The sequence below is a fragment of the Plectropomus leopardus genome, chromosome 22 (assembly GCF_026936395.1).
Source record: "Plectropomus leopardus strain MGB_pleo_1.0 chromosome 22, ASM2693639v1, whole genome shotgun sequence".
NCBI classification, from domain to species: Eukaryota; Metazoa; Chordata; class Actinopteri; order Perciformes; family Serranidae; genus Plectropomus; species Plectropomus leopardus.
In genome coordinates this window covers 9,212,990-9,235,022 of record NC_142197.1, presented here as the reverse complement: position 1 = coordinate 9,235,022, position 22,033 = coordinate 9,212,990, and the positions used below count along the sequence as shown (strand labels likewise).

At 41.0% G+C, this 22,033-nt stretch overlaps 1 long non-coding RNA gene across 1 annotated transcript in view; it reads right to left on the bottom strand.

Moving 5' to 3' along the window:
* The window catches only part of LOC148185864 (uncharacterized), a 139,717-nt gene that overhangs the window by 43,536 nt on the left and 74,148 nt on the right, over positions 1-22,033 (bottom strand). The window lies entirely within an intron of this gene.

Genomic DNA, 22,033 nt, shown 5'->3' with positions numbered 1-22,033 from the left:
AAAATTGGCAAAAACAATGAATAATGTAGTTTCATGATAAAAAGCAGTGTTTCTCCTATATTGGCTTCTTTGAGACGGGCTACTTGCCCAGTGTCTGCTAATGTGTGCTCTTCTTTTTTGATAACTAGCCAAATTATTGCCAGAGGTCTCACTATATCCACAACAGTTGGACCTGATGATTTAAACTAGTAAAATCACTGAACAAAGCAGATACACAGTAAAAATCTGTGTTTTTTTTCTACACTGTTTGGCATTTTGCAGATAGGCTGCTTGCCTAGCAGCTGCTAATGTGTGGTTGGCTTTTTTCTATGATAACTTACGATCCAGACATTCAGGAGGCTTTTAACGAAAGCCGAATTATCTGCAGAGGTCTCTCCTTTCCAAAACAGACGTGCCTGGTGATTTGAAACCAGTGAAAACACCAAATAAAGCAGTTTAATGTAAAAAATCTGTTTTTCCAATACTGCTTTTTGCATAGGGCCTGCTAACTAGTAAGCTAATAATGTTAATATCCTTATCTAGAGCCAGCATTTGGTTTGTCATTTCTGGGCTACTGTAGAAAAATGGCGGTGCAACATGGTGATCTATGTGGAGGAGGACCTGCTCCCTTTAAGATATAAACAGCTTAATCTAATAAAATGAAAACAGGATTTTTTCCTTTCAGATAATTATACACTAAAGAAAATATACTTATCATATTCCATTTCTGCCAATATATTCCTCCTACGCATTGGACCTTTAACGGACTACCCGAAGGAGGATCTCAGACTGTATCTTTTACAGTATGAGCTATACAGACTCTCATGTTGAGGCCCCACTGGAACCAGGATAGGAATTTGACCTCCAAGTCTTTTAGGACTGAGTGAACCATCTGTGCCAAAAGGACTGGAGAGGAGATCAAGTCAGCAATTCTTCTTCATGAACATTTGCTCCTCTCTTTGGACAGTAAACTGCACTTGTGTGTGAAGAGATTTTAGGTCACATTCTATAAACACATTATCCTTCTACACAGCTGACTCTGGCTCATCTGCTACATTTGACTTAAAAAAAGGACTGAGGCTTAGATGGTGCCATAATTTGTGTTTAAACAAACTGAGAAAATCTGCTTCACTTGATGGACTGGATGACTGTCAGTAATGTTGATGCAGCTCCGCATTTTGGAAATAACTGTGGAACATTTCATAAGCCCTGTGCTGCTTTCCCTTAAAAGGTCTGTTGCCGACTCTGATCAGTAAATCCAATCACTTCACATCCAAATGCACATGATGTTTGGGACATCTGGAATAAAACTACATCCTCTGTCCAAATGGAACTGCCAGTGCTTCTACCTCTTCAATTATAGGATGCGACGGATGGTGCCGTTAGCAAGGAATTTGTCAAACTCAAAAAAAAGGGGAAAAAAAGGTGCTAACTCTACCAGGGCACCGATATGCACGTAATGCTACACCCAAACCAGCTGACTCTGCAAAACCCAGAGTCTGGATTAAGACTACAATCCTTCACAGCACTATGAATCCCCCGGGTTGCTTAGCAGCAGGCAGAAAAAGAAAAACATTTGACTCGTTTTGTCTCAGACAAAGGAGGGAACGAGAAGAGCTGGTTTAGCAAGAGCCCAGGGCGTAGGGGGCGGAGGGCACCAAGAGGGAAGGTGACTGGGCCTGAGTTTAGTTTGGCTTTAACTCTCCAAACCTGGGCCTCAGGAGCCGGGGAGTGTGGGTATTGTAGTCTAAATATGACTGTAATCTCTCGTTTTTTATGCTGACAAGCTCCAGTTATTCCAGACACTTTTTGGGGCAAATTCTTTGTGCCACCTACTGCTAAGTTTCCCCGTTCAATCTATGTGAAAGCAGGTCAAAGATTCCCAGGGTGTGCCTTGCTGCACGGCCCAGTGTGGTTTCTTGTGTAGAAAAACATAATCTGGAGGGGAAGTGAATAAAGAACCATCCAACAGTAACACAAAGCACAAGTGATCCAGATTTAACAGGATTTTGCAATCCTCCCCGGACAGGGTTTTGCAATGACTCATTTGAGCAAGATGTTTTGACACATTATTCATCTCTGAAAAATAAGAAGTGTATTGCGGATTTTGGGTGTGCAGAAATGTATCATTTTGGTATTATAAATATTTAATAGCTGTTGGAACGTGTACGGTGATTTTTTTTTCCCCCAACATAAATATAACCCTTAATATTTTTTTACAGGTCCAGTGTGAAGAATTAAGGGGGGATATACTGGCAGAAATTAAATACAATATAACAAGTATGTTGTCTTTACTGTACAATCACCTGAAAATAAGAGTTGCCTCATTTTTGATACCTTAGAGTGATTGTTTTGTATGTACATAGGGAGCAGGTTTTCATCCACATTGTCTGCCTTGTTGTTTCTAAAGTAGCCTAGGACAAACAATCACCAGGTTCATTTGTTCTAAAGAGGAAGAGACCTGTGTGGATAATCTGACTCCTGGTAAAAAAGGAATTCTAACTGGGAGTTCATGCTTGGCACACAAGTGAAGCTTCAGCTGCTTATAATCGTCAATCCTCAGAGCTAGATGCCACTAAATCCTAAACACTACTCCTTTAAAGACTTAATTTATGCTTCATTTCACTGTAAAATTTCCTTAAGGCAGGCTAAATTATGTAAATTAACTTCAATGCAATTTTCTGTGAATTAAAGAACATAAGACATTACCATAAATCTCTTTTACTATGCAAAATCAATTCACTTTATTCAAAATCTATTGCAGCATATGTCAGAATATCACCAAATTGCATTGGAGTTTCAGCTTGGCACTGATGAAACAGCAGTGTAATATTTTCTGCCCTCCCCTCCCACTTACATAGCAACAGAGGTCACCCTGTAGAGATGGTTTGATTAAGTGGAAACTTCTGTAAGGTGTGGCTGATTACCACAGAAAGATATAAAGATATGGCTGTAGTCTGATGATTCACTAATGGAATGATAAACAAAAAGGCCACCTGGTCTGTGTAAAGTTACTGATGTTTATATTCACTTCATCATTTAATATTTACATTTTTTTTGATAAAGCATTAACATGTGCAGTTCCAACGTTGTGTCCTCTGTGGCAACATTTATGTACACTGTGTCTGAACGTTGTGTACAAGCAGTATGTTGCTGTCTGAGAACAAAGGCGCAGTGAGTGACAGCGTGAGCTTGGTGTGTCTGCTAACAGGGGGAGGCAGACATCTGGGACCCGCTTTATTGCCAGCGAGATGACAGGGTAGCCCTCCTGCAGAGTGTGCGTGTGTTTATGCTCCTAACAAAAGCTATGCTGCAGCTGCATAAGTCACACAGCAAATGCGCCTCACACGGTGGGCTTTGTGTGGATTTGGGGCACTTTGCTTCTTCACAAAGTCAGGTGTAGGGGTGAAAAGGGGTCGCCAGGCACCCTCAGCATAACAACAACAATTTGATATAGCGGTTTTATTATAAAATAGTACAAACTTATCAATTTTGTGTGCACGACCATATATTTTATCATGTTCTACTAAAACTCACAGCTATAAAGTGCTCCAGTGTGTTTTTCCACTGAGTTTCCATGTTATTAGTATCCTCGAGAGTATGTATGAGTCATTCAGGAAGCCAAGGACAAGTTGATTCCTCTTTGAAACAGAGATCTGTCCTGCCTGTGCGGGTCTCCAGAGTATATACCACCTATCTGTCTCCCTTCCCTCAGGGCACTATTCATCCTCAGCCCTGACATCTGCTTTGCCCCTTCTGTACAACGCCCTTCCCGCCAGCATCCATACAGGGACAATGAGCGAAATAGAAGACAGTGGGGACAAAGACGTCCAGCTTGGGCCGGTCACGTCACTAATGCCAGGTAGACTGACTGAGAAGGGGTGTGTTTGGTTTAGAGAAAACTGATATACTGTTGAGTTCAAGCTTAAAAAATATCCAATGTTACCTATATGAAACCTCCTATGTGTTTTAAAATGTGAAATGTCTTTATGAGAGTATACATTGTTCCCGCCTTTATTATGGACAATTGTTCTGTACCAATTGTTCTAATATAGCATATATAAGGAAGCTTGTTATGTTAAGTGTAATCTGAAGGTAGTTACTTGCCTTTTATTCAGTGTGAAGGTAGGGTATTTAGGGGGATTTGCCAAAATTGTAACATTTTTCAGTGGATCAGTGGTGTTTTTAAATGGATCCAATAGAGATTAGTTAGATTGATAGATTTAAAAAAAAAACAAAAACATTTTATTGATTGAGAAATGGTAAAATCCACTGAAAGATGTAGCCAGGGACCAGAATTCATTTGTGGAAAAAAAGAGAAAATAGTGCAATATTACAATATGAGGTCTGCGCCCGACAACGATGACATGTGACATTTTTTAGGCAAACAATCTACATGTTTCTTCTATCAAAAAATAAGCAGATGGCTAAACTGGAATTTAGTTCCTCAAACCTGTGAGAATCTAACATGCATTTGCTCTAAAGGACCCAACAATGTGGATGTGGAATATTGGTAATTTTATATCAGAAAAATTGTTTTTAGCTTCATGTGCCACTGAGCAACTTTTATAGAAATTAATAGGATGCCCTGCCTCCAATGTTGCACCCTCCGAGTTGTCATTGTTATAACCAGCGAGAGCCATCATGACTGAAAAGTTGTAACTAATGTTGACAATTTTATTGAGTTGTATGTTACATAATGTATGAAAAAGCTTTTCGGTGGTAGGACATCTGTCAATACTGTATGCCTTCATGAGAGACTGAGAGACTGAGAGAACATGATAAAGTAAGAGCACGTGATTTGATTTGCATGTCTTCACGGTCTATCTTCAGCAGCTTCATAAAGTCGTTTCTCCTTTTTTTTTTAAACAAAAATAGATCATTACTCACTCTCTTTATCTCCCTCTCAGGTTATGTCTGCTCTTTTTCCCCAGATTCCTCTCATATCACTTGTTCACCCCCTTCCTCCATCCCTCCCCTCTCTCATACCCTCTCCACCACCTCGCCCTCCATCTATCTTTATCCCTCCTTCTCCAAGCTGCCGGTGTCACCTATCAGCTCACACTCCCGCAGCACAGGAATTCATTCCAGAGTCTGGCATCGCGCCTTATTGGGGTAAGGTGAGGGGTCTCAGAGGGAATCATGTGATAGAGTGTGTCTCTGTATGGACAGACCCTGCTGTTTTCAATTCTTATATGTGAGTGAGTCTGAGTGAGAATTAAAGCCAAAGTCAAATTGTCCTCAAGTCCTAAAATTTCATTTTCTGACATTGCTAAAGCAATTCAGAGAGAAACATTGGATCACTAAGCTTAGCATTTTGTCACAAACGTCACAAATGGCAAGTCAGTCTCCTTCATATTCTGGGTCAATTTTTTATAGGGACTCAGAAATTATGGTAAAATATTTTGTGCCAAATGACAGCAACACAACATTTTTATTTTGCTGCAGCTCTGATTTGCACTTTTATTCTTTTATCTCCGCTTTGGTCTCCTCAGGGAAATATCTGGCTCATCAGCAGCTCAATAAGAAGTAGATGAGCCTCAAGAGAGTTGAGGGCCATACAACCAAAACTATTAGCTTAAAGATGCTAAAATGTGGGTTCATTGCTACGACTGAGAACTTTGATTTTACACTCACTTGAAGTTTAATGAATTTACAGCAGCTACTCCCACTGTGCAACTTTTTTAGAGGCGCAAACTCAGACTGTCTTTATGTTTTTCAAGTCCGACCCACATAATGTTTCCAGCCAGGAGCAATGATATCAACAAGCTCTGCGCCCTAATGATAAGCTAACAGGCTAACCACCGCCGATGTCTTCATGCATTTGTATTCTCCCACATATGGTTATCTGAAAGTCGGCGGTCAGACATGGAGGCAACATATTCCTGTGGTCGGCCTCTCCCAAACAGCAGGCAAAGCTCTCAACCACTCAGAGGGGGAGAAAGAGAGAAAAAATCCAGCCACCTAAATATAGCATTGGAGCTCAGCAAGAGGCCCCCTGCATGAGGTCTGGCCACACACACACAGAGGTGATAGCATGTTTACATGCACGGTCACACATGCATGAACTGATTTATTTAAACTATGCGTATAAAAGGACAGAGGCACAATCAATCACATGCTCTTCACAGTGGCATTCAAACACACAGATTTGGATCGAAGTGTCAGTTGGAGTAGTGGTCATTGGCGAAGGGACCGCAGCCATCTCACAAACCGCAGAAGACGAGATTCACAGACTCCCAAAACTGTTTTTGACATCAAGCTGCATTACAGAACATAGATGCATTTTTGAATATAGATCTCTAAAAATGATTTCTCAGCTCCGCAGCAGAAAAAAACAACAGTTTTGTGTCTTTTCCTCTACAGCACGTGTTCATTTAAAGCCCCTGCTGCTTGTAAACACGACGCAGCCTGCTAACCTCCAACCACACGCTCAATCTGCTGTGCCTCGCTCGTTTCACTGTACAGGCTGGTGGAGATGCTGGCTTCGTTTCTGGTGGTTTGGTTTAGGTTTCTGAGAAACTGACAGGAAAAAGACAAGAGAACACAACACCTCAGCTGTTTCCTGTTTATTTTGAAGGGACGATGCAATTTGCTCGCGGGAGGCAACGCTGAGAGAAGCTGAGATACAATGCGGAGATAAAGGAGGTGGTTTAGCGGAGGGAATCGAGAAGGATGAGATCAGGAATTAGAGTGAATCAGAGATTAGACACAGGAATAAATTGGGAGAAACCAAGGAGAAATGTAGAGCGCAAGAGGGATAAAATTATGGCAGAAATAAGAGAGAAATATTTAAAAAACAGAGTTGATTGAGTGGAAATATACTGAGAGTGCAAGAAAGAAAACAGCTGACAGAAAGATCTGTGCCTCTTTTTTTCCACCAGCTGTGTGAGAACACACACAAACACACACACACACACACACACACACACACACACTTTGTCAAACGGCTTCAAAACACCCACAGTCGAGACGCAACAGTCGGCAGCATCCATGTGTTAGCGCAAACACACAGGCAGGCGTAAAGTGTACAGAACGCGGTGTGCCAGGGTGAAAATGGGAACAAGATTTAATTATGCACAAATCTACATGAGCATGCACAAAAGCACGTATGCACACATTGGAGTAACTGGCCTTGCAGCTCCACCACAATAAGGAAAAAACACTTTGGAGCTCATGAAAAGACCTGCAGTCAAAACACTCACAGGAACAAACTCACACGCTGATAACATCAATTATTTAATCTCCAAAGTCTGATTTTACTTCTTTACTAGCACAATGCTTAAAATAGAAACAGTTTCCAGAAGTGATGACGGTATCAAACATTACTGAGTTTAACTGGTACACACAGAGGAGGTTTGTGTCTCTGGGTGATACTCTGACTCCTGTGGCAGTGAGATATGGATGATAAAGCAGCAGCAAAACATTTAACGTGTAAAAAACACCCGTGACCTACATAAGACGGGGAGCTTAATGAGTAACTGTAGCCAACTAATTTCCCTACGGGACTAATATGTTACTCATTACACATATAACACTTCATCATGAAAGATACACATCCTGGAATTGGAGAAATAATTAAGGTTATGCGTGGTAATGTTGATTCTGTGAGCACAGGTAGAGCCCTGCTTGAGACTTGATCATTTTTTTCCACTGATGTTTGCAATATGTTTTAGACAATAAGGATGTTCCTTTACCCTTTATTTGCTTAGAGTGATCCACCAAACACTGGTATGATGCATTGTGTCCTTGGCCAAAAGCTGTCCCAATTGGATGCCAAAAACTGCAACGTGGTTATGAGCTTAATAGAATCTGGTATTAACATGTGTCCCAGGTGACTGGATCACAAGTGGACAGTGCTAAATACTACCAAGTAAATGACTACCAAGATGCAATGTGATCCGACCACTTGTCGAGGTGTTCTTGGACACATTAGACCACATATCTTCTGTAGTGTAAACGCTAATGCATCCTGATGCGTCCCCAACAATGACGACATCATCAATGCAAGGTGTGGTGTTGGATGAGTATGCTGCTGAACGCACACTGTGTACATACATTTTAGCAAAAAGGCTGAACAGGCTTGTGTGTGTTGCATCTTATTTTGACGTTGCTTGGATGCCCATGACAGATGTCAAGCTGATGGCAAAGTACGTTCGGACATTAAGTTTAAGGAGGGGCCACCGACTGGAAATGTTACACAGCATTAAAAATGGGAGCGTGTTGGTGTGCAGATCTGTTTGTTTCTACTTTGCCAGATATTTCGTCAAACCAGCACTCACTTCATTGGGCACTGGGATGTGCATGCCTTTTTTTCTGTATCTTTCATTGTTTTTAATGTCCCACATGTCAGCACAACTTCTGTCTCCCTTTGTAGGGTAGCTTCTGCTTCACTAGCCTAGAAACATTTAATGTTTTTTTTCTTATAGACGGTCTCTTTCATCCCAATGATGGCAATGTCAACGACCAGAACTGGGCCAGTTTGTTTGGCCCGATGTGTCGTTCATCCTGACTCTCAGTCAAATCAGGGAACCAAGCACAGCTTGGCTTATTTCTTCCAGCGTACCAAGTTTGGGCCAATGCTGGGCCATGTGATTTTTTAAAAATGGCCCTGTGATGGCAGTGTCCATGGTTGGAATCTGGCCTGTCTATTAAGCACAATTTTGGGGCGTCATTCATCCCATTCTCAGCCGCGCCAGGCAACCTGATGCGGCCCAAGTTATTTCTTTCGGCATGCCGAGTTTGGGCCGATGCTTTGCCAGGATATTTTTGCTACCCGGGATTGGTCTTCAGAAAGCAATCCACAATCAGCAGCTTTGAGTTTCAAATTAATCTGATACATCTCAACATTTGCATTCTAAAGTTAGCAAGACTGCATGGCTGGCACTCCTGTTAACCCACCCGGTCTGTCAACTTTTTGCTGGCCACCGCTGTTTTTCTTTTGTTTTCTTCTGGACTATTGTCTTGTTCCTACTTAAAACAGCCCTACGTGAGACAAAACAAGCTGTGCTGTGGGGGTGAGATGCTTCAGGCATCAGTGAAACAATAAAATTTTACCCAGGAAGTCCATTTTGCATAACAGATCCATGAGTTTGAAAGCTTATTGGTGGTTTGTAATACTCTGACACAGGATATTACCACTCTGGAGAGTTAGCATGGCAAATGGGCAAATCTTTTATCTCTTTGTTAAAATACAGCATTCACTTTACATATTATCCACCAGGAATGTGATTTTGTATGTTTTTTATTGGCCACCTCAGTCTTTTGCGATTTCAAACTGTGTTTCTGGAGAAGTTGGTGTAACTCTTGCAGAGCAACTCTGCGTGTTTTCTGCCTGACCTTCTGTGTTCACAACCTTGCTGAAGAAGCACTCTCAAATGCCTTTATAAAATTTATGAAAATAATCAGTAGCCACCAGCTAGTAGCAGATACCTATGCAGCTTAGAGAATGGATGGATGCTACCCCAGTGTCGTGTTTCAGCTTTTCAGCAAGAAGTCATACAGTATATGAGAAATCACATAGAGCAATGAAAGCCAGTGGAACAGAAGCTAGTGGTGCAGCCTGTGAAATTGCCTATGTGGAGAAAATAACTCTGGATTATCTCACTGTTATATATGGGACAGCATGAAGAAGGATGCAGCGACTGGGTTAAGAGGCGGAAGTTTTAAGTGTGCCATGGGATGCAGATAGAAAGAGGCGTATTTCATGTTGCTGTATACAGTCCATTATCGTATCCTCCTGCTACTTTGGACCTTCAGCAGTGACCGTAAACCATTTGAGGCGCTGCCAGTTCAGAGTCTTTGAGCTTTCCAGATGCACCTGGAGACAGAGGGGGCAGCTGGAGGACACTGGCTGCAAATCAGAGCCTCGAGGAGAGGAAAAGAAAGACAGTGTGGGAATAAAAGATAATAAAGGGAGACAGAAGAGAACCCACGGGGATGGGATATTTTCTCTTTATTCATTTTAACAGTGGGAAATATTGAAAACGCCCACTCTTTTTCCTCATGTGCACCGATGAGTTGAATCCATTATCCCTTATTGATTTCACATTAAAATGATATCATGGGGGGAGAAGGAATAGAAAAAGGCTTGACAGTTGCAGAACTCTGTTCTTCTGCACTCTTCATGCAAATGACCATGAAAAGGAATGCAGAAGTAATTTGGATATAACCCACATAATCAGGAAGGATGCGATCATGTGACCAATGTGCAGGAGTCAAGTAGTAAGTAACGAACAAAAGTCTACATACAAAGCAGGTTAGAGGTGGTGGATGGGTTAAACTAACATGATTTTCGCCAGAAGATTAATGTTTGTGTCCTGTGTGAAACTAAGTGAACTGAAACCTGGATCAACACCAGTTTTTTTGCGCTGTTTTTGGACTCCTTTCACAAATTAAGTCAAAGGTGACAAGAAAATTACCCCACAATTGGTTTTAAAAAGGAAGAAAGGATTAATACTTTCCAAAAAAATGGGCAAAATGTCCAGAAAACTATATTAACCATTATATTTTAAATTATGTTACATAAAGAACATCATATATTTTATTCCAGCACTTTAAGGTCTTTTTTCTCTTTCTTTTTTTTGCTTATTTTTTTCTAATTTTTGGGGCCTTGTCTTGTTAAATTGATGTTTCCTTCTGCCCGTGTTTTTTTTTGAAAGAGCACAAACCAATTTACTCAGGTTTCAAAGGATTAAAGTTGTCATGTCATTAGATTTGGAGCAGGTGGACCCAATTGCAGGTTGATGGTAGACAACTGGAACTCAATCAGTTAAGTATTTGTATCAGGTTGGAGCAGAAACAGTAAACAGAAAATTACATGACTAAAACAAGGATCCAATGAAAACTGAGCTGAAAACCAGGACTTAAATACAAGCTAGTCTAAGGAGGAGATGAAGTGCAGGTGGAGAAAAGGAGCAGAGAAGCTCAGGTGAGGAGAATAAAGTGATTAGGCAGAGGAACAGGCAGGGAGCTGATTGTCTGGACTGAGGGGCAGAGACAGACTAACGAGGCTCATGCAGGGCAGGTGTGCAGATGGCAAAGAGGGAGAGGCAGCACAGAAACACAGGGACACACACAGTAATCAAAAACCCAAAAACCAAGAAAACACAGTCTTCTTCATACTAAGCCAACCAAGTGAAACAAAGACAGACCAACTAATGGAGGCAACTTAAATAGTTCTTAATCTTTGAAACCTCTGTAAATTTACATGTTTGGTTTTTTTTTTAAACATGGAAAGCAGGCAATGAGCTACTTAAGAAACCACCCTAAAATACTAATAATAATAAGCAAGACATTAGTAAAAACAAATAAATACCTGGAATAAATCCAAAAAATAAGAGATGTTCCTTTACTAAACCTTACTTACTTTACTTTATTTCCCTTAACCTAACCTACACCACCATATATTAGGTAGCCTATTTAACTTTACATGAAGTACTTAACTTTACGTTTAGTGCGTAACATGATTACACCATTAATGGGGCAATAATTCGTTAGATATATATGAACTGCTGTAGGAGAATTTGTTGCAGAAGTAAGGGAAAGTGGTAGACAGACAGAGACACAAAGATACAGACAATACACTAGTCACTGGAGAGCTGAGGAGGACACACACACACACACACACACACACACACACAGACTCACACTCTACCACCCCCACTGCAGCTGTTGGGGTGTGCTGGGGGGAAGATATGTGCTACAACCCCTCCGCCTGCACTCGTACCAGTTCTAGTAGGATTTAGTGCAGGCTCGGCTGGAATGGTTTGGACCCATGCCACGCATTCCAGCGCCGCCGTGTGCTCTCTGTTGGCCTACTTGTGTCAGAGGAGGGGAAAGCACGTACAGCACACCCCCCTTCGCATTCACAAGTACACGGTGGAGGGGGAGACCATCTTTATGACACATTATAAAGACACATGAGGGCTAGTCCACATCAAATGCTACCTTAAACTCTACATACTGGTACTAATAATAAAGCACACACAGAGATGAAAGTATGCTGATTTGTGCACATATAGATTTTGCACGCTCTTGAATGAGAGTAAACACAATCTACAATGTGCTCTACTGGTCTGTGTCACTACAGTTTAGAGTGTGTGGGAAGAGGGATTCAACTTAATACCTCTCATAAGGGAAACATCTGCTACCCTTCATATTCAAGCCCTCTTTTTTTAATCTTCCTCCACGTCTCGCCTGCGCTCTCCTCCTCACTCTCTCTCTGTGAAGTTGTTTCTCTCCTACTTTTCTCTCATCTCTTTTCCCTTTCTTCTCTGTCCTCTCAGCATGCCCCCAGCTTTTCAGCTCTTCGATGACTCCCCGCCACAGCTGGGGTTGTTTTTGAACTGTAGAGTGCATCAGCAGCCCAAAACAACTGGGCTGCATTTCTGTGAAAAGCCACTGCACTCCCTATAAAGAAGTGCTGACCTCTCCAAAAAGCAAGTTTCTCTCTCTGGTCTTTCTTGTTTCCCTCTGTCCTTCCTCGAATATTTTTCTATTTTTTACATGACTATTGGTACTGAAATGCACAATGGGCTGAAACAGCTGTGGTTCACATCCTACATCCTGCCATAGCTCACTTTGCCAAAACACAGAAATCCAGGGTGCACCCAAATGACCCAGCAAAAGGACAAAACAGATTTTGGCTTTCTTGGAAATGTCAAAAGCAGGCCACAGAGACCATGTGAGAGGGAGGGCGGAAACAACAAGCTACTAGAGAATTAGACAACAGTTTAACCTTTTAACACATGGATCAACATCAGTTTTCTTGTTCTGCATTCAGGTGCCTTTCACAAGCATTTTAACTTCTGAAACCTGAGAAAACTGTTCTTTAAATTTAAACTATTTTTTTTAAAAAACAGGAAAAAATATGATGAGCAACTTCAAACTTCAAAATGTCCAGAAAACTTTATTTATAATCGTCTTATATATGTACAGAATTTGTTTTAGCATTTTCTTGAGTCATCTCGTTTTTTGTTTTGTTTTGCTTATTTTCAGGTAATTTTCATGTTTTTTTGTTTTGTTTTTTTTCATGCTCATTTAAAAACTTTTCTACTTTTTTCTTCTAACTTCTTTTTTTTTTTTTTTTTTACCAATTTCCAATAACCATTTTGAGGCATTTTTTGTTAAGTTGCCTGTGTTCTACTTCTGTTTTTGACAGAAATGTAGCCAGTTTGCCCAGGTTTTAAAGGGTTAATTTGGTTTAAAAACATTTGCATATTATTTTTGACATAGAAATAACTGTGTGCCTTTGGTAGACATTAAAAACTCCCTCTAACGTCTGTACTTTATTCCTGTTTGTTTCCATTCCCTTCTCTTCCATCTTCCTCTATAAGGATGAAAATGGAATTGTTACACTGTGTAGATCCACCATGTAAACCGCAGTGGCATGCTGGGACATGAAAGCAGTTTAGACTGTGGCTGAATATGCTTGGCCTACTTTTTGATTCCATTAAATTATTGGGTGGGTGGGAGGAGAGGCTGCGCTTTCTTTTAAGTATTAGCAAACTGGATTTCAGAGGGTGTATATGAGCATGTATTTATGTGTTCATGTGTGCATATGAAGGCAGGGATCTATTTTTTACGTGTGCTTGATTACAGGTCTGTGCGCGTGTGTGGAGTAACATAAGATGTATTTATTGTGGGTATGACAATATTAGCAAACATACTTGATTCCAAAACATCCTCATCTTTTACTATCTGATAAACAAACCAAAGAAAAGCATAAAAAAGAATCGAGATGAGTTACTTGAAGCAGTAAAGCCAGTGGCAAAATGTCAGGACAGAGTGAGTGACAGTGACTTGTGGACTCTGAAGCTTCGTTGTTTGATTTTGCTCTTTGTGGCAGTGGCCATTCAGTGTATTTGCATTCTGTGCTCCTTTATTTGCACATTTCCAAAAGTTCTGCCAACATCCATGGCAAATATGCAAATGTAATGCATACACAGGATATGATGCGTGTCAAAATCAGATGAGAAGAATGAGGGGCTTGTTAGCCACTGGCTATCAGCTAACTGATTTTTTTTCCAGAATAAACATCAAGTTTACATTAATTTCTTCTTTGCAAAACACTTGTGTTTATCCTTGCCATCTAACAAAGGCTTTAAATGCATTTCCTTCCTCATAAAACATTTGCAGAGGTGATTTTCTGAGCATTTAAAATCCTGCATTGTTTACATTCATGCTTGCCAGCTTTACAGTCTTTTTCACTGCCTTTGATGGTGGATTGCTGTGCTTCTTTCCAAATTACTGCCACCAATTGATGTGGAATGAGTCCACATAGAACCACAGGAAAATTGTTACTGTTGGGCTAAAACTCCACAGGGTACCTTAATGTTATGTTTACATTCAGAATTAGTCACTAAAACACATTGTTTGTATCCTTGAGGACACAAACGTGGTGCACATTTCCTTCCTCAGCACTTCTCAAGGTCTAAAACTCCACAGGGAAAGTTAGCGGAGCTCTATATGATATTCAGAGTGTATCTGTGATTCAGAGGTTGTCTGCACACAGCTCTCAACATGAAGCTTCCTGAGCCAGCATATGCAACATGTGTCATCTCAGGGAGTGTTTTTTTGTCACACGCAAGAGGCTTTAACAGAACATCTCTAACTTCACGAAAACACATTGGGTCTCACTCATGAAATGTTTATTAAACTGTGAGTAGATTTGCATTTAAAATACCTTAGGAAGGGGGGATCGGAGGGTGGGTTTTGCGATGGCACTGTTATCAGCAGGAACTGCCATGAGCGAAATGCAGAATGGCGGCACCATTTAGCATCAGCTAACCAGTATAGGGGCTTACATGTACCTCTGGCTGGACTGTCTATCACAACAACTAACAGAGAACCTCAGATTACAACACACAGAGGAAGCAGCATGTCATTCTCTGCTCAAGCACCACATTCTCACTCTAAACTCAATGGTGCCGCTCCATCTGGACCCTCCACGTCAACCTATGACATTTTAGGCATCCTTGTGCGTCCCGGGATGCCGTTACGGTGATGTCAGCAAATGCACATGTGGTGGGATGAAGCGGGAATGTAATGTTAAAGTGCTCTACACAAAACTGCCAAACAGATGACACTTAGATATCATAACTAACTGTTGTTATGGAGTATATGAATAACTAACAGCCCAGAGTATCAACATGCTTGAGCACAATTTGGAAGACAACTGTTGTTTTAATCGAAAATATGAATAACAGTAAAACAGGACATGAGCAGTTGGTTTGTGTTGTTTTCCCCATTTTATTATGATTATGACTAAATAACTGGCTGTTGAAGGGAACGTTTTTGTGTTGGGATTTGAGGCTGCATTTGGGCCTGTCTGTCATGGGAGCGATACAACGTGACCAAGAGCATGATTGTCTGCAAATACCTACTGCCTTACGTATTTCACAATGAGCTTGTGTGAGTAAGAGAGAGTTTGTGCACACGTGCCAAGTATCACGTTTGATGTGTTTGTGTGTGCGTGTGTGTGTGTGCGCACACCTCTTTCTCCTGGGAACCTGGAGTCTGCAGCTATCCAAGTGTCTTTAATTTGCCAGCATGGAACAAACGTGCTCAACTAATTTCAGCCACGGTATCCGCAGTAAGGGTGTTTTTACAAGATTCTTTTTTTTTTTTTTTTTCACAGAATTCAATATGGGAGCCAAACAAAGGAAGGCCCACATGGTTCCTGCCAACAACAAAACCTGTTCAAAGAGAAATACTAAACCTTCCTCTCCCGCATCACCAAGGACATCTTTGATGTCATCCAAAACAATGTTTATCTTCCCTCTGTGTACCTCAGCTTTGTGTATGAGTTATCCCCTATACGCTGCACTGATAGGTGTCTGTTGTTCCTGGGTGTATGCTGCAGAGAAGGGAGGAGACGGCAGGCAAATAACACTTCATACAATGTTGTGTGTTTTTATCCAGTAGTCTTGAAACCACTTTAATAAAAAAGAATTTTTAGATATTTTTGTTTTTTTAGTTTGGATCTTTTAGCCAGACACATGCATGTGTATGTTAAATGCCCTCCGTTGTGCTACAGGACGCATGCAGCGAGCTCTACAGTGGTTCTGACTGCTGTTTTATATTGTGGTCATGTGAGCTGCTTTACACTGCAGGTTAAAGGTGGAAATGCCACACTGTTATTCCGCCTTGCCATTCTTTATAAATGGTACAATAATGGGGGTGACAGAGTTTTCTCACTTTTGAGCTGGACGTAGTAACAGCACAGACTCTAAATCTATTTAAAGGGACAGCTGGAATGATGGGACCATGGACAGGATGCGTGTGATGTTTTGACGATGTGTTAAGTGTTAGACTCACCGCCTGGAGATTTAAAAAGCAGCTGATAGCAAGTTAGCAACTAACTAGAGAAGAACAGCTGCTGAAAATGTCTGTAAACTGGAGAAAAAATGAGATCTCCTTATCCTCCGAGCACAGATGAGATCAGCCGTCATATAACAAGGAAAGTGCTACCAATTTCTATGTCAAATGTCCAACATGCAGCTGATGCAGACATTGTAATATATGTCTCTCTATGTTTCTGTGATGCCAATATGCTATCTGAAATCACACACTAGGGTCGCATTATGCCCCAGTTGTTTGGTTCTATATCAAAAAAGCAAAGATAATGTGAAAATGGGACTTCGTAGCGGCCCTATAAACATAATCTCTGTTTAAAAACGAGTGTTGTTTGTGGACACCCAGAGAAACTAGTCCCAACTTGAATTTTCATGCTTGTCTTTCATGGAATAGGTGCTTCATAATCACAATACCCCTTTGATTTTATCAGCTGTTTGAATATGGTTTGTTGTAATTCAACAAGTTATACTGTAAATTATGTTGGTGCATGGTGCCCCCTTTTTTTAAGCTTGAGCACTTGCCACTCTAAAAGTCTCTGCAAAGCCCTGCTATCAACTAATTGATTTTTTTTGAAGCCCAAATTAAAGTTGCTCTGCGCCCAAAACAGCATGCGTATCATCTTGTTTTTCGATCTATGCCTCCAGTGCCAGCAGATGCTTACAATCAGCGTGAGTGTATACATCGCAGACCAGCAGGCAACTGTGCACATATGTGCGTCGTGCATGCAAACAATGCCACCAGTTGCTGTGGGTGGAAGCCCCCTGGTCGTCTGCCAGCATGCGGGGAGGGACTGACCACGGTACAATGGAGGGTGTGAGCCGGCTGAGGGGGGGAGGGAAGCACAGGAGGAGGAGGAGGAGGTGGAGGACGTGGCGAGGCTGAGGGTGGGGGGGTGGGGGTGGGGGTGGGGGTGGTAAGCAGAGATAAAGCCAGACAGATGGGGCAGACAATGAAGCGTAGACACCCACCCTGCATGTCAACAACACCCCCTGGCCTCCTTCAAACTTTAGCTGTTCCTTTATCTCTTAAAGTTTCTTAACATTCTCGCTTTTGTCTTTTTGGCTCCATTTAATATTTTGCCTTTAATACTTTTTTGTGACACAAGAACTTTTTGTTCTCCAAACAAATTAAACTCTCTTCCTCCTTCTGTTTGTTTGCTCCTCCTTTTCCTCTCTCCTTCCTTATTGTTCCCTGATCCTGATAAGAAGAACCCTCCATACAGCTGCAGCAGTGGAGGAAAAAAAAGGAGAGTGAGTGAGGGAATATAGATATGGACAGGCATGGCTGTCACCTGTTGTGCTGAAACCCCCTTGTTTGGAAAGCCGATCCCATCTTTCTCAGGTTTCCACAAACAACCTCAGCTGTCAGGGAGTTGCGGAGCTTTCTGTCTCCTTCCATCCGTCTCTCATTCGTCTCTCACGGCCCGCGATCACAAAGAAAGGTCGGCTTTCATCAGTTTGTTCTCTGTTTAGGCCTCAGTGGCTTTGAACACCTCTTTGGAGAGTGTTTTCGCCCAGACATCTGCACGTATAGGAGTTGCCAGCAGTGCAATTCCAGAATAAAACCCAGAATACTTTTATATGTGTTGCATAATAAAAACTTGCCAGATTGCTTTTATCACCCTGAGATAAGATCAAAAATGTTTGCTATTTGTGTTCAAAAAGGACTACAGGTCAACTTGTACGTGTAAAATTTTATTGGGGTTTATTGTGGTTACTTTATTCAAGTTATGGGTAATCAAAATAATGGTCATGCTTTAATAATTATCCCAAAAGACAATAGTGAAGAATTATTTCCAAAAAAACACCCACAACAATTTGGAGAAGCTCGTAAACATGTGAAATCATCTCAGGGAATGTTCTGCGACACGTGCAGAAGGCTTAAGCAGTATGTTAACATCCATGTGAGAATAAAAAGGTGGGTGCATTACATGTTCTGTATACTCATGCATCTGTGAAAAGGTCACTCACACAGTGTGATTCTTTCAGGATGAGCTGGTGAGGAGACAGGAAGCCCACGCATTATCATTCCACATGAGCATTAAGCCTCATTTCCACCCAGCAGCCCACTTCAGTTCAGTTTGTTCAGTTGTTTTTTGCGTTTCTATTGTCAAAAGTTTGCAGTAGTGCCAATTGCATCGTTTCATTCTGTCCTGCTTTTTCGTCTCTCCTCTGTTGGGTTACTCAGAAAACTGATCCAATACTAAAAGATGGCTCCAGAACAGGCATGTCCAAAGTCCGGCCCAGGGGCCAATCATGGCCCTCAGATTTTAAACAGCTCGTCTTTTAAAATATACTACATGTCTCTTGCCACATAATATTGGTTATTTCAGCAAGACATTGTTTTCTATTTTTTTTCCACCTATGCAGGACTATAATACAGTTAGAGTTTTTAAGTAACAGAGGCAACTGGCCCACAATTTCTTTTTCACATCATCTAATCTGGCCCCCATGTTAAAAAAAAAACTTTGTTGAAACACTTCAGCCCATTTCTCTGTATCATGGGTGAATAGGAAATACAGGCATGGCTATCTGGAAACTACCCAAAAACCTAAAACATTCAGTTTGAAGATACCACAAGAAAGAAAGTATCATGATACATTTAAAGAGAGTGTCTCTGCCCCCTCAGTTTATCTGGAGGAGTTTCCATGTGCTGCATACTCTTTGTAAGGGAATGGAGTGAGGGCCTTTTCACATGTGCAGGCCCAGGGGCCTGTTGTGTCATAATCTGTGTGTCTGTGATAGAAATGCAAAACAGATCTGCTGTTTAGGTACATGTCTGTGCGGGTTATAAACGGTTCTAAAGTTACTATAACCAAAAGTGTTTGGTGCAGCTTTTGCCAATCCCAGTACAAAGAAAGAATGAGGCCTCTATGTATAAATGTGACCCCTGACTTCCAGTTAAATGAGTTAAACCAGTGGGAAAAGCAGCTGTGTCAGTGTCTTTACCATAAAAATAAGGAGAACAGCTGAGGAACAGGAACACTTTTGATACAGAATTTTCAATTAGGGTCAAATATATCTCTTTTTTCTCAATATTTAATTAATAAAATTCTTGTAAACCAAAGGGATCCTGTGTTATTCTACAAAAAACAATCAATAACTTTTACAAGGATCAAAATTGTCAAAATAATTTGACAAAATATTCTTAATTAAAGGTCCACTCAGGTCCATATAGTCATTATTTCCAGGGCTTTTAACCCACTGTCTGTGGAAGGACTTAACTCAAACTACAAACATTAACAATGAAGGCTCTAAGATTCGGCTGTAAGCTCCCCAAAAATTAACCCTAAGTTAAGATGATTTCATCAAGGCAGTTTTCACTTGTTGCAAGAGCATATGTCGCACCTTTTGCGTCATTTCAAGTTGCTGTGTTTGTTCCTTTTATGTCTTGCCATGACAACCGATTGCACATCTCACCTACTGTCACAGTCTAACCGTGCGTTAGACGTGACTCATGTCCAGTCATATCCTGCTGACACCCATGGACAGGCCTGGACCTTCCACTTATTGCAGTGTGTTGCAAAATTCACTGCAATGTGTGAAAGGTCTTATGGTGCATTTAGTTGGTAAAAGTATAGAATATATTTATAGAATTATGCTCTTAAAAGTACTTTCACAGCTGCTGTTTGGTCAGGGAAAATGTGTGTATCTAAATGTATTTGTACATGTGTGTGTAGGCAGATGACTAAACTCTGATACAACTCAAACACCTGTTTACTGTGTCTGTGTGTCTTAGTGTATTTCAGGTGGGTTGCTGACAGCATATGTGTGATGCAACATCTGTATCCTATACCACCTTATGTAATAACAAAGTTTACGATGATGGTGAGGTTACCCAGCATGCCCTGAAATGGCCTCTCCCACAGCAACAGGTGTTGGTGTGTGTGACGATGTGTATGACTCAAGTATCTGGACTCTCTTTTCATCTGTTCTCATAATTTACTGCCACCGGAATAGAGCCAATGGTAAAACAAGGGCGACCATATATGGAAACATGGCATTTCTAAAAAAATCTCATTTAGATTTAGATTTAGATTTAGTAAAATTGTATTTATTTCTATTGTGCATTGGAGTGCTTGGAAATACTATGAACCAAAATGTATTTAATCTGTCTTTTTTTTCCACTATTTTTTGCTGGACTGCAGAAAGTGAGGCCAGCCCTATTAAGGCAAAGGTTTGTCCATAAGTGAGAGATGATGTCACCGTTTGACAGAGTGAGTGATGACTTGAGTGCTGGCGTTTCTCTATTGTTTGTTGCTCCTTCCAGCAGTTTATGACTGCCATTCATTCATCTGCTAGCCACTAGGCTGATTTACACAATGGGAAATGTCATAGGCTGATGCTAATAATGTTAGCATGTCGTATTTATTGGGAAAATGTGTCTTGCAAAAGACAATTGGCCTTTGAACCTTGTGAGTTATATTTGAATGGAATTTTGTATTTTTGTTTAATGCTGTTGCTATTAAGCCACATTTCATGTGTGTTGTAGGTGTGTTAGTTGAATCAATCAAACTTTACTGCATGTCACAGAAACTCAGTGGCATAGAAACCCCACCGCCAACAAGCGTTTTGGCAGTGTGACTGAAAAACAATCCAGATGTACCATCACACAAGCTTAAATCATTCTAAATGCTCACAACTGCATCAGCCACTTATGTAGGCTACAGCATAGGCTTTGTGTAGCGCCTATGAGTTTGCCTTTACATAACTGGCTGAGACTGATGAGGGGAGGATTATGTTAAATCAAGCAAAAAGCAGTATGATCAGTGGGTAAAGCTTCAGATAAAGCCCTTCTGGTGTTTGAAAATAAACTTTTCTTTCTCTAAGTGTACAGTGAGATCTAGTCAAACTGTGTTACAGTGGAAGAGGTAAAGAAAATACAGCTTATACCTGAACCTCTCATTTATTTATCTGCTCCACTTGCCATTTGTTTCAGATCTTTTTTGGCTTCAGGATATGGAGTGCAATATTGAAAACCTTTATTGCAGTTGTGCGAAAAAAGAAAAATGTCATTATTTCTGTAATATAGATCAATGTTATTTCAGTATTCGAGTCAATACTTAGCGAGATGAGATGTGAGGTGAGGCTTTGCAGAGAAGTTGTCGAGCCTGTTTGGAGCATTTATGGAGAGTTTTTTTTTTTCTTTACAGCTAATAGTGCAGTAGGAGCGCTACAAATCAATCCTGACAGCGAAGCAGGGCACTCCCTGGAATGAAAAAGGCAAATAACCAGAGGGGAGGAGAGACAGTCTGTGTTTCTTTGCATGTGTGTGTGTTCAATTCAGCAACAGGGAGGTTTCCTGGAAGTATGGGAAGCTAATGTGACCTCACCAACTATAGATCCGATCTATCAGGTGACACACATACACACACAAATTCCTTCTCATTCTTCCTCAGTAATCAGCGTGCTTCCCACTCCATAATCAGCACTTAATGATAGCTTTAAAGTGTGTGTTTGTGCGACAGATATTGTGCGACTGATCCAATAATTCAGCAGCTTCTCCACTCTCTCTCCCCCACTATCTGTGTGTACTTATGGAGCCATTACTTGCAATCACAGATCACCTATAATCGCTGACCATTCGTCGCCGCAATTTCTTCCGCCACGGCATTTTTCTTCTCTCAGACAAATCTCAGGGTGATTATCTGTCATTACAGCCCAATTTCAAAAAAGAAGAAATATGCATCAGGGTA